Source organism: Petaurus breviceps, unplaced genomic scaffold (assembly GCF_028583685.1).
Source record: "Petaurus breviceps papuanus isolate PSGF00001 unplaced genomic scaffold, PetGlider_PUasm1.0 80, whole genome shotgun sequence".
Taxonomy (NCBI): Eukaryota; Metazoa; Chordata; class Mammalia; order Diprotodontia; family Petauridae; genus Petaurus; species Petaurus breviceps.
Window position 1 is genome coordinate 17,953,495 of NW_027186540.1, and position 13,120 is coordinate 17,966,614.

The following is a 13,120-nucleotide window of genomic DNA, read 5'->3' on the forward strand; positions in this document are numbered from 1 at the left end:
TAATTTTTATGTAAACGTGAAAGAGTATAATTATTTTATCCTTATGTTCCTCTCCTCCCCCCCCCCAAAAAAATATGGAAGTTAAGTTACTACAAAATCCAGTGAGGTAGTTAATTATTTATCTGTGCAAATATCTTAATTCTCCTTAAGTTATAAGATCACCTTCCTAAGAGACCTCTATGGTTTTACTTGTTTTTACTCCAACTCATTTGGTATAGATTAGATAATGATACAAATTACAAGAAAGAATACACTTTAAATTGTTCCCATTTTGGTCAGTTTTCTCACTTTTTATATGATTTGAATGAAGAACAAATATATGTGATTTACTCGCCTACATATTACCAGACACTGATTCATCTTTTTTAAAGACCATTTTCCCATATTACCAGTGCTCATCTGTACAATGTACAAAACACACTCCTGCCCCCTTTTTTTAAGGGTCTGAAACTCAACTCATGCCATGTTGCATGTTGTTATAAAAATGGGGTTTCAGTCATATTTTTATGAAGTGCTCTAAAGCATATTGTACAGACTACAGAATGATGAAAATGGCAGGTACTCAGTTGGTACTGTGGATTCAGCAGAGAGGTTGGATAATTTGTAGTTCACTGACAATGAATTTCAGCACATTTAACTCTATCAGCAGTAACAGTGGGGGATAACAAGCATCACAGGGCCACAGACCTCAACACCAAAGAACATATCTCAATAGCGGGGCAAGATATTGCATTTAAGTATTAAATTTTACTGTCTAACCCCATTTGAGTCAAGGTCTCAAAGGTCTTATAATAAAATTAAACCAAAACCAATTGATATCACATATTCCTGACCATAAATGATGCTGTAAAGTCATGTTAATTGAAACATTGAATTGATAGAGCACCTAGGTTCAAACCTTGGATCTGACAGTTACTAGCCACGAGACCTTGGTCAAGTCAGTTTATCTTTTAGATGTCAGGATCCTAATTTGTGAAATGTTGAAGTTGGATTAGGTGACCTCTAAGGTCCTTCCTGCTCAAAATCTGTAATCTTATGTGACTCATAATTCAGGGATAATATAATTTTGCTTTGCTATTCTCGATGCATATGAAGTAGATAGTGCATGCACAGTATCCTGTAGGCCAATAGTGAGAATTAGAATTGCTAATATAAATCCACAACAAAGTGACAAGACTTTAAAAAATTAATTAGTAGAATCATAACTCCAGGGCAATCTCAATATTATCTTTTAAGGTTTTATGGAATAAAGTGAGTAATTATGACTTAACACATAAAATTTGACGGGAACCATATTATTTCATAAATCTCTCAACATGTTATTAACTTGTATCCTAGATTCATAGGATAATAACAAGCCAGGAAGCATGCCAGCAGGTTAGAAATAGGGGCCAATATCCAATAGAATGGTGCATGATTTTGAAAATTCTTGATTTGGTAACTGTGTTCTCTAGGAAACATCTTAAGTTCTCAACATTTGGTGTTTTTTCTTCTTTCCCCCCTTTAATCTTTTATGTATCTCAGTGATGCTTTTGATTTCCTGCATTTCACCTCAGTGTTACTTTTAAAATATTTGTATGTATGTATAATTATAGCATATTCTTGAAGATATTCTTGTCTTCTTCTTAGGTTGAAATGCAAGAATACAAATGCAGAAAAAAATGCCACAATACACTCAAATTTTGATTGGTAGTTCATAACACAGCAAAGCCTTTGTTATGTTCTAAGTGGAACTATTTATATGACATGACTCACCTGAATGTAACCTCTCATTCTTGTTCCCTAGTCTCCAAAAGTATTGGTGGTTTCTCCCCTCCAATGGCCAGTTCACAATCTAAATGCTGCTTTCTAGAAATAAAAAGGCAAAACTAATAGTTTTTATCAGATCAGAATATTTTATGGTATTTAATTTTATTGGAATTTTGTGATGATGGCTCTCCATGATTGCTTTTAAATATTAATTTATAAGTAATATTGCTAAAATATTGTGAGGGAAGCAATATTTCCTGAAAAAAAATGGGAAAATACAAAATAATAACGAAACCTCTTATAAACTCAGCTGTAGTCAAAAAGCTATTATATAAGTCTCTTACCACAAAGCATATTTGTTTTAGATAAGTAGAGTCTTTTTCCTCCCATTATATACTTGAAGGAAAAACAGCAATTGTAATCCAACCTTGACCATGGTATATGAAATTTATGGGTTAATGAATAGAGGACTAGCTTTGGAATCAAGGAGACCTGGGTTCAAGTTTGTCCCTTGACACATATTTGTGGTATTACTCTCTTCAAATTCCTTCATGTCTCAGGCAATCCCTAAGGCTAGAAGTTTCAGACTAGTTCCAAGATACATTTTAAAAGATTTTATTATTCAAACAATTCAGGATAATGAGAGGGGTACCAACTCACAGAAGGAGTTGTAGCAGTTAGAACAGAAATTAAACATATATATGAAATGTATTATTTCATCCTTTTTTTTTTTTGCTTTTTGGAGGGCAATTGGGGTTAAGTGACTTGCCCAGGGTCACACGGCTAGTTTTTTTGTTAAGTGTTTGAAGCAGGATCTGAACCCAGGTCCTCCTGACTCCAGGGCTGGTGCTCTATTGACTGCGCCACCTAGCTTCCCCTAATTTCATCCTCTTTGTCCTTGGTGTGTGAACAGGGTCATCTGAATATTTTACAAAAGGTAAATACACACTTAGGAACATAAGTAAGTTCAGAGGAAGGCCAGCTATATCCAAGAAGACATTCCTGAGTACTCCTTGATTATTTATTTCAATTTATCTGTAAACTATATTTAAAATGTGGAGGAGAGGCTTCAAGGAGCAATGGAAAAGGTCTAAAACTAAGAGTCTGAAGGCATGGATTCCAGTGCTGACTCTGACACTAGCTGTGTTACCTTAGAAGAGGGTCTTCACTGCCCTAGGATTTCCCAAATATATGTTAAATGACAGGATTGGGCTAGATTACCTTTCAGGTTGCTTCCAGTTCTAATATCCTCTATGATATGAAAGTGCTGACTGAGGAAGAATAATCTCCTTTAACCAAGTGTGGAGAACTGAGACAAGTGTTAGGTCAGAGATAAAATTTCTTTTTAATTTTATTTCTTAAAAAAAAACAAAACTTTAGCTTTTTGATGTGTGAAACTCATGATTTCTATGGTAATGAAACAGTTGAAATCTTGATCAGAAAACTATTCAGATTCAAGTGCATAATATTCCATCCATTCTGAAAAATTGAGTCACAAACACCCTTTAAAAAGAACAGCTTTTCTCAAGCTATTTTCCAAAATTCTAAACATGTTTTAATGTATTATATATGTTCTCTATAAATAATTGCATTCTCATTTTCATCTAGGAGATTCATGAAAATTTTGAATTGTCTAATTTTGTAAAATAAAAACAGACATCCCTAACTGGAAATCAAATATTCTGCATAATCTAGAATTTTAATAAATTATATTCTTAGTCTGGGGAAAGGGTAGTTTTCCCTAAATCGTCATGAATTATACACATAGTAGCTCTTAACTTAGAAAGGCATGCTGAGTGAATGACTAAATGAATCAACAAAGTAACTGACTTCTCATGTTTCTTTAAGAACTTATTTTCCTTTAGTACTTATTAGTTGATGGATTGTTAATGTCCTCTATATATTTTTGTTCTCCACAGTCAACTTTCAACTATCTATGTTGAGGTTTATCTACAATAAATCCCTCTTATAAATTCTTGCTGACATTACCACTGGCTCTGTCTGCTTCATTAAGCTTTTGTTGACACTAGTAAGAAATTTGTTGACTCTAGAACAGGAAGAGGTGAAATGAATAGCCTTTTCATTCAAACAATGTATTCGCTGCCCCAGGCAGGTTTGCTTTAGGTTGATGCTTTGTACTTTGCATATTCATAGAGTATATCTTAGTAGCATTTGGGAACCCTGGGACTGGATTCTCTTCATTTTATGAAATGAGGGGCATCTGGAGTTAAACTTGAGAACTGGACTCTTCTTCAGTGAGATATTTAGTCTATTTACTTTGATTAAAACAAGTATTCCTAACTTTTTTGTGTGTCGTGGACACTTCTGGTACTCTGGTGAGGCCTAATTCTACTATAGTTTATAGCTTACATCCATAATGGAATAAAATGCTTAATTTCAGTTATAGGTCAGTGAAAATATATATTCATTTCTTGACCATCCAGAATTATAGATTCCCTTGAAATTTGACACCCAGTTAAGAACCACTGGTTTAAAGTGTTGTGAACTCCAAGATCATTAAATACATCAATATCCAAATCCAAATTGGATTTTTTTTTTACCATTGCAAGTCATTGTCAAAGAGGGGATTGTCAAAGATTTGGTATTTGGTTATCTATTTCTTTTTTAAAATATTCATATAGTATGGCATAAAAGTGCAGGAAAGGCAGTATGACATAGGGACTAGAGTGAGTAAATACAAGTGTTCAAATCCCATCTCTAAAACTTACTAGATGTTTTACTTTTGGCTAGGCTCTGTAGTTCGAAGACCTGGTTCAATTTCAGACTCTAATGTTTGCTGCTCCTGTGACCTTAAGACAAGTCACACTCTCTCTGTGTCTATTTCCTGATCTTTGAAAGAAGAAAATTATACTAGATAGAAAGCCTCTGAGGTTTCTTCCAGCTCTACATCTGGTATCCTATTTTCCTATGCTGAAATCTTTCTCAACCTCAAAGGAGTATTTAAGGCTATGTGCTCCATTAGTTAATACCCCATTTCCATATATGTCACTGAAGTGTGGTTTAATGGAGAGAACTCCAGTGAGGAGGCAAGATTCTAGTTCTAGCTCTTTCACCTACTAGATATGTAACTCAGGAACAGTCTCTTAATCTCTCTTAGCTTCAATTTCTTCATTTCCAAAATAGAGGACATAATTCCTGCCTAAACTAATTTCCAGTGTCGTGACTATCAAGTGAGGTGTAAAGAGAGGGAGAGGGAGAAGAAGAGGGAGAAGAGCAGAAGAAAGAGAGAGAGAGAGAGAGAGAGAGAGAGACAGACAGACAGACAGACAGACAGAGAGACAGACAGAGAGAGAGACAGAGAGAGAGAGAGAGAGAAAGACAGACAGAGAGAGAAAAGACTGCAAGCTCATTATGATTTGAATATAATAAGACTTTGGGGTACAGTAAGAGAGGCACAGTGTGTTAAATTAATCAAGATGAGAGTATTGAGTAAAGTGTTTAGTTTTTGACAATTTTAGGAAAGATGTAGATAAGCTAGAAGGCATCCAGAGAATGGTAGTAGGCTGTAGCGGCAAGCACCCCAAGCGTCCTCAGTGTTTGCTGCCAACACAGGTTCTTGGATCTGCTTTGTTAAAGGAAAGCAACTCAAAATGGGTTAATAAGCTTACTTTAATCAGTCAAACATATATTCTTACCTCATTCAGGGGAAAAAGGTCAGCACCCTGAACTTCAAAGTATACAGGCAGAATTATCAAGACAGAAACAGATCAAGTAGACAGCTTTCCAAACTGTCCAACCATTACATCCATACCAAATCAACATCTGGGTTTCAACATCTGGGTTTTTCAAAGCCGGGGGCTCTGGACAACGGCTTCCCATAATCCATATCAAATCACAGAACACTTCTTAAAGTGAGCCCCAAAACAAAGCTACATATCAGGACTTATATAGCCTTCTCCTGGCTCAGAGAATGTAACAACCTTATTGACTCACTGGCCAACCAAGAAGTATCTACTGAAAAACAAGCCTCCCACCCTAGGCTCCAGGTGCACTTTAGCCTAGGGGCAGGGAAGATCTTCAAATTTACATTCCTGTTACATTGGCCTTGATTATATCCCAAATGAGGATTATTTAAAGGAGCTAGGGATGTTCAACAAAGAGAAAACTTCAAGGTGGTATGATAGGGGGCAGTTAGGTGACTCAGTGAATAGATCACTGGCCCTGGAGTCAGGAGGACCTGAATTCAAATCCAGTCTCAGATCACTTAACCCCAATTGCCTTGTCTTCCCCCCTCCAAAAAAAAGAAAAAAGATGATATGATATCTGTCTTCAAGTATTTAAAAGACTATCCATTGAAAAAAGGTCTTAGATCTTTTTCTCTTTGGTTCAAGAAGACCGACCTAAGTACAATGAAAATTCCAAAGAGGCATTTGTAGATTTGATAATAGGAAAACAGTTTCCTAGCAATTAGAGCTATCCATAAATGGAATGGGCTTCTCTCTAATGTAGAGCTAGAATAGGATACCAAATGTAGAGCTGGCAGGAACCACAGAGGCTATCTAATACAAACTTCTTATTTCAAAGGTGAGGAAATAGACTCAGAGAGAGTGTGACTTGTCTAAGGCCATAGAAGTAGCGAGCATTAGAATGTTCCTCCCTTAGTGAAGGTCTAAAGTGGATATCCTCATGTAAGGAGGGATTCTTTTAAAAGTATGGGGTGGAATAAATAGTATCCAAAGTCAATTATAATTATTAAGTTCTATGACAGGTAGAATGGAAAGAGAAATCTCTTTTAGAGAAAACATTACCATTTCTAAAAATCCTTAACCTTTTGACAGAACCTGGGGACAAAATGTTTTTAATAACCAGTAAAGGCTTCAGCAAAATATGTTTGAAGTCTTCAAAAGCAAAGCAAAAATAAATTAACAACAACAACAACAAAAGGTTTGTAATGAGGCTTTTCCTGAAAATGTACAGGTCATAAAATCAGTTCCAAACCCTTCATAGATCAACTGCTTTTTTTTCAAAATTGTATTTTAGACTCAAAGAGCAGAGCACAAATAGAGAATAAAGAATCAAAAACATCATAAACATAAACCTGTGCATAGAAAATATGACAGTATTCAAAATATGTAACAATAAATTTTCATTTCAAGAAAGCCTCATTGTGTTGAGCATTGTCCATCTTTGCTTCCTTGTGAGTTTTCTTTTGTTCTATGCTGTGCACTTTTTTATTGTTCTTTTTTATTCCTCCATCCCCCACCCCCCCACAAAGGCCACAATAAAGTTTAGATATGTTTCTCTATAGCTATAAATATATGCATACCTTCCTCACCCCCCCAGAAGGCTACAATAAAGTTTAGATATGTTTCTCAATAACTATAGATATATGTACACATATACATACATATATAGACATATACATTCCCAAACCTTTTCTACTCTTGATCTTTGTTTTTATGAATGTGCATATCTCTTGGTTCCTATCCCTCCTGCCTCTTCTACTTTACATTTACCCACTACCTTGCCCTCCTGTGACTTACCTACCCCCCTACCCAGGATCCTTCCTCTATCGTCCTATTCCCATAAATCTAAACTCCCTTCTATACCCTTGTTAACCTATTCTCTTACCTTACCCTCTAAAGATCTCTCCCTTGTCCTCTCCCCACTTCCTATGCTCCTACCCTTTTACTTCCTCTGAATTCAGAAGACTTCTATATTCTCAAATATGTATGTATTGTTCTCTCCTACACCCATTCCTGATGAAAGTAGGTTACGAGAACTACCAGGCCCCTCTCCCATCTTGCACCTCATTTGTATAAAATAATTACTCTTTTAAGCTGTTCCAAAATGGTTTTACTTTTAAAATTCATATCATGCCCAGGTTTTCCCCAATCTTTTCATAAAGTCATTAGCTTCCATTTGCTCCAATCAAATTTTGAAGAGATTGAAGATTATCTCTTCAATCTAAATTTGAAGAGATTCAAAAACTTAAGTGAGTTTTTGAAATTTGTTTTCCATCTTGGCAGTTTGGCTTTTAAGGTATTCTTCTCCTCATTTGCTTTTTGGGCCTCTTTTGCCATTTGAGTTAGTCTATTTTTCAAGGTGTTATTTTCTTCAGTATTTTTGGAGTCTCCTTTAGCAGGCTGTTGACTCATTTTTCATGATTTTCTTGCATCATTCTCCTTTCTCTTCCCAATTTTTCCTCCACTTCTCTTACTTGATTTTCAAAATCCTTCTTGAGCTCTCCCATGGCCTGTAAGCAGTGCATATTTTTCTTGGAAGCTTTTGATGCAGGAGTTTTGATTTTGTTGTCTTCTGGTTCCATATTTTGATCATTTTTGTCCCCTCAAAAAGATTCTGTGGTCTGATTGTACTTCCTGTGCTTTCTTATCTTGCCAGCCAATCACTTGGCTTTTGAGCTCCTTACCATGGTAGAACTCTGCTTCTAGAGTGGAGAGAGCATTGTCCCAAATCACAGGAGTTTTTGCAAATGTTGTCAGACGTCTGAGGAGGGTGCCCTCTCTATAGCCACCACAAGGTCTGGCACACTGGCATTTCTCACCGAGGACCACTGTCCAAGACAGCAACCCAAATCCAAGCAGGTCAAAGCAAGAGCAATTACACTCTGAAGGGTCCCTTGGTCCCCCTATGATCTGCAGGCCAGGAGCTATGGAGGCAGCTATGCAATAGCAGCTACAGCTGCTGTGCCTCTGCCAGCTCTCGCCCCTTGGGCAGGGGTTGGACTCGGCTCTTCTGTCACCCAGTTTCAACAGAGTTCCCCACTGACCTTTTACTTTCTCTTTGGCATTTATGGGTTGAGAAGTCTGGAAATTGCCACAGCTGCTGTTGATTCCTGAAGTCTGTTGCAGGGTGTCTGGGCTACTGTTTGGGTCTGGCCCTGCAAGGCTCATGCAGGTCTATGCTCAGCTCCTAGTCTGGTGTGATAGACCCTTCCTGTTGGCCTGCCAGGCTGCCTTCAGGGGGAGATTTGTTTCTCTCTATCACTTTGTGGGTTCTGTAGCTCTAAAATGTGTTTGCAATCATATTTTAAAGGTATTGGAGGTGCAGGAGCTCACAAAATTTCCTACTTCTACTCTGATATCTTGGCTCCAACCCCCCCCCCAAATCTTTCTTATGAACTGCCCAATTATTAATAAGAATCTTAGACTTACATTTTACATATATAAAAAGTAAATAGTCTCTCCTTATGGATCCCTTATAATCAGTCTTTGTTATGTACCTTATATTCATATTGTTTCTTGTATGGCAAATAATCTATTAAGTTCAGGGTATTTTTAATAAAGTATTGAAAATCAGAGAGTTTATCAAATGTCCATTTTTTTTCATTCAATATAATAGTTAATTTTTTGGGGCATGATATTTTTGGTCAGAGTTCCAGTTCTTTTGCTCTTCAATATGTTGTATTCTAAGACCTTTAATGTTTCTGCTGCTATGTCTTGTGTAATTCTAATTGTGGTGCCATCATATTGAAATTATTTTAATCTTGATGCTTTCAATAGTTTTTCTTTGAGCTGGAGATTTTGGAATTTGACTATGATATTCCTATGAATTTTCCTTATGAAATCTCTTTTATGTGCTGATTGATGGGTTTTTTTCTGTTCCATTTCTACTCCCCCACCTTGTTCTAATGCTTCAGGACAATTTCTTTAATTATATCTTGTATTATTGTATCAAGATTCTTTTTTAGATTATAACTTTCAGTTAGTCCAATTATTTTTATATTTTCTCTTCTTGATCTGTTCTTCAAATCTGTTGATTTTCCCATTTCACTTCCTTTTCTATTTTTTTCATTATTCATATTTCATTTAATCATTTCTTGATCTCTTATAATTTCACAGGCTTCACTTTACCCAATTCTTATTTTCAAGGTGTCTTTTTCCCTTAAGTTTCTGGATCTCCTTTTCTAGTTGGTTGACTTTCCTTTCATACCCTTCTTGTTTTTCTTGGATTATTCTTATTTTCTTTTTTTTTTTAGTTTTTTCTCTATCTCTGTCATTTGATTTTTAAAAGTCTTTTTAAAGATCTTCTATAAATTCTTTTTGGGGAGATGACCATTTGCTGTTACTCTTTCAGGGGTCCTTTACTTCAATTTCCTCCTTGGAAGATGAAATCAGTTCATACCTTCCCATAATAGGTTTCTAAAGTTGGATTCTTCTTTGTGTGTGCATTTTTTTGTGGTGATAGCTTATTTATTTGAAGTCACCTTTAGCCCCTGGGGTATGAGAAATGGTGCCTCTTGCCAGATTTTCAATTCTTCCCTCTAGTCTGAAACCAAAGCCAAAGCTCCAACCTCCTGTAAGTGCTCACAGCCAGGGGCTTTTTGCCCCACTGCTTCTGTGATCCCTGGGAGTGTTCTGGTTTGTTCTTACCCCCACATAGCACAGCTGGATCTGGCATTAATGGTCAGCAGAGGTTCCCTCGATCTTCCTGAGCTCAGATGCCCAACTCCCCTCACTATCTCAGGGGTAAAAGTTCTGGTGAGAGGGCAGAGGCAGTTTTTCAAACCAACTAGCCCCAGGGTTAAGGAAAAGTCTCCTTATTTGAGGAGATCACATTGAGGCCCCTAAGAGGGGAAGGTCAACACTAGCCCTCATTAAACCTTGGGGGACAAAAAAAATGGATTAAAAAAAATAAAACTTCTACTAAAGATATTATATGGTTACTACCTATTAGATGAGTTGGTGTTTCAGAATCTCAAATAAGGGAGCAAAAGATAAAGATTCCTTATGTTAATTTAGGTCTGTGATTTCTAGTGGGGAATGTGAAATAGGGAAAGAGGGTTACATATGAAATGCTAATCTTCGATAATTCATAAAGTAGGGAACGTGTTTACACAATTATTTTAAGCCTCATTTTTTTAACAGAATTTTGAGTTATTTGCTGGATCTGCTCCTTATTTCATTAATTCTACATGAGTGGAATCTCACTTCTTTCAACAGGAGAGTAAGGGTAGCAGAAAAGAGACAGTTGGTGGCACATTGGATAGAGTGCTGGACTTGAAACCAGGAAGAACTGAGTTAAATTTGACCCTTGACACATCCTAGCTGTGTGACCCTGGGCAAGTCACTTAATTTCTGTTTGTATCAGTTTTCTCATCTGTAAAATTAGGATAATAATAACACCTATCTCCCAGGGTTGTTGTGAGCATAAAATAAGAAAGTATTTGTAAAAAAAAACACTTAGCACATTGTTTGGTACATAATAAGTGCTAAATAAAATGCTTATTCCTCTGCTTTAAACCTGGACAAATGCCTAGCCACTGGCAACCTGGACAGAGTATAATGCTCTTGACTATCTGGGGAAAGGCAAATAGGTGGTAGAAGGCACTAGGTGGTTCAGTGGCTGCCGTGAGACAGTTACTAGCTGTGTGACCTTGGGTAAGTCACTTAACCCTGTTTGCCTCAGTTTCATCATCTGCAAAATGAGCTGCAGGAGGAAATGGCAAACAATCCCAATATCTTTACCATGAAAACCCCAAATAGTGTCACACAGTTCAAGTTTTAAAATAATATATTTATTACATTTAAATTTTAGATAATTGACTGCATTATAGAGATTAGAAACAACAAAAATTCCTCCTTAACAATCAATTTTTTTATCACTCACACTAATGCTAAAAGCAACCATAAAAAAAATATTTCACTCAAAGATAAGACTTATGTAGCTGTTGATCATAGACTCTCAGAATTAGGAGAGGCCTCAAAGACTATTCTAATTCAACCAGTATCTGATCGATAATCCTTTTGTAGCATCCCTAACAAGTGATATTCCAGTCTCTGATTGAAGAAGTTGAAGGGGGCAAAATCCTCTATTTCCTGTAGTATCCATTCTACTTTTGGATAATTAAAATGGTTTAGAATACTTTCCTCCTATTGAGCACATATTTACCTCTCTGCAATTATTTGAGCAGATATTGGATATCTCCTTAACCCTGCTCTATGTGGCCAAGTATAGTCCGCTTTTGTAGAGTCTTTCAAAGACTTGTAGCAGATATCATATCCACTTTAAATTTTCTCCTCTCTCATCTTACCAGGATATTCTCTAATGTAAATTAATTTTGAAATTGAATTCTTATTGTTTTAAAATTCACACTTTACAACTAGACATACAAAATGAATGAGGCAGCATTAACAAATAGATGTCAAAAATGTTTGAGGTGATTATTATTCTGTTTTAAATTGATCTGAGAAATTTTCATTCATGATTCTTTAAAATATGGACTTCCTTCCCCTCGCTCTGAGCTTTGGTTTGACCTACAGAGACCACAGGAGAAGATGGCAGATCCTTGTACGTCCGGCATGCTCCAGCAGGTTTGCCGATTCACCACTTCTGTGGGCAGACCATTTGCTAAACTCGTCAGGCCTCCAATTCAAGTTTATGGTCTAGAAGGTTGATATGCCACTGCTCTTTATTCTGCTGCATCTAAGCAGAATAAACTGGATGTGGTAGAAAAGGAATTACTCAGAGTAACAAAACTTTTGAAGGATCCCAAAATGGTTGACTCTATTATGAATCCCCACATAAAGCGTTCTATTAAGATAAAAGCTCTAAGTGATGTAATAGCAAAAGAGAAGTTTTCCCCCATCACTATCAATCTCATGAAATTGCTTGCTGAAAATGGTCATTTAAACAACACCCCAGGAGTCATTTCAGCATTTTCTACCATGATGAGTGTGCATCATGGAGATGTACAGTGTTCAGTTACTACTGCATCTGCATTAGATGATGCAACTCTTTCAGAATTAAAAACAGTCCTGAACAGCTTCCTAAGGAAAGGCCAAGTCCTCAAAATGGAGGTTGACTGACCCTTCAATCGTGGGAGGAATGATTGTTCGTATAGGAGAGGAATATGTTGATATGTCAGCAAGAACCAAGATTCAGAAGCTAAGCAGGATTTTGAAGGAAGCTGTTTGAAAGTAACATTTTTCCACAGTTCATCAATGAAGCTTCCAAAAATTGTGGAAACAATAAAGTACTTGGAAAATTGAAAAAAATATATGATGAGACTTTTAATTGGCTTTGATACATTATATTTTCTAATGTCTTAAAAATATTTTTTAAAATTGTATTTCAAAATATATCCTTTCCTCTTGGGACCATTGCTTTCTGTTCTAATTTTTAGAGATTTCATTTTTTTTATTATGATACCTGATGATAGTTAACATTTATATAGTACTGTGTACCAGGCACAGTTCTGAATACTTTGGAAGTATTTTTTTTTCATTTAATTCTCACAACAACATTGGAAGGTAAATGTGATTAGTATTCCCATTTTACACTTGAGGAAACTGAGGCAGAAAAAGTTAAGAGATTTTCCCAGGGTAACATAGGTAGTAAGCATCTGAGACAGATTTGAATTGTGGTCTTCCTGAATCCAGACCCAGTG

At 36.3% G+C, this 13,120-nt stretch overlaps 1 pseudogene; it reads left to right on the plus strand.

The window, feature by feature from the left end:
• The first annotated feature begins 11,953 nt into the window (after positions 1–11,953).
• Positions 11,954–12,728, plus strand: LOC138175953 (ATP synthase subunit O, mitochondrial-like; annotated as a pseudogene).
• The last annotated feature ends 392 nt before the right edge of the window (positions 12,729–13,120 follow it).